Genomic DNA, 1,091 nt, shown 5'->3' on the forward strand with positions numbered 1-1,091 from the left:
TACTTTAACTGTATCGAAGTTGCTGTAATAGAGATGTTATATAATTAGATGTGATATCAGTAGGAGCACGTAAGTCAGAATCATTTTAACATTTATCATATTAACAGTGTCACCAAATGTATACATCTGAATAGTTATTTCTTAATTGCGGATGCTTTGTAAGTGAAGGTTAATAAGGGAACAAAGAGTTTATCTCATAGGAACATATTTCCAATATTTTAGAATATGCAATGACGTATTTTGGTAGAATGAAGATATTATATGACTCTCGAGTCCTTTAAGTGCATAGGTGCTAATGCATACTAACTGGAGAAGGTAGATGAGTTGCTGCACAGGTTGTTGAGTGTAGTCCAAAACTTATACCACTCCCTCTGTGATAACCTTTAATTAGGGCTTGCCTCTTGTGGAGCGATGGATGACTACCTATTGTGCATGAAATTCATCAGCTTTGCGAATGGTTTCCAGACCATGACTGCTTCTTTACAAAACATTTTATTATGAAACTTGCTTCTTGGCTCATCAAGAAAACAGTCATTGTCAGCCTTTGATCGAGATGATATCTCATCTAGTAGAGAAATGTGTACAGTAGAAATATGCGTGACTACGGATATCTAGAAATACATCTTAAGCCTCTGAAATAGTAGTAAAAGGATCAATCACAATCTGCACGTGTGTAATTGTTTTGGAATTGTATTTCTGTACTGTAAGCGCTGTAGTATTTGAAAAATGTAACTTTGAAACTACCTACATCAAGAGAGGAAAACCTTGATTAGGGCAAAGTACGTGGATTATTGGTTTAATAGGTAATAAAAAAGTTTACTGAATGCAGACAAAGTATATGATGAGTTTGAAGCACTGTATCGAAAATGATAATGATAATCGGCTTGACTTTTGTATAGTTACTGAAAAAGGCACTTGTATAAAGGAAGTCATAAACTATTTTAAATATTTTTTAAATATTTAGTATAAATAAATATCGTAACTGATACTAACACGTAATGCACCACTTACATATATTTCATTTCCAGAAACTGGTACTATATTGCAAGTGCTTCGCTTCAGATTCTTGTATTCATTCATCAAATTTAAGA

Source organism: Penaeus monodon, chromosome 22, assembly GCF_015228065.2.
Source record: "Penaeus monodon isolate SGIC_2016 chromosome 22, NSTDA_Pmon_1, whole genome shotgun sequence".
NCBI lineage: Eukaryota > Metazoa > Arthropoda > Malacostraca > Decapoda > Penaeidae > Penaeus > Penaeus monodon.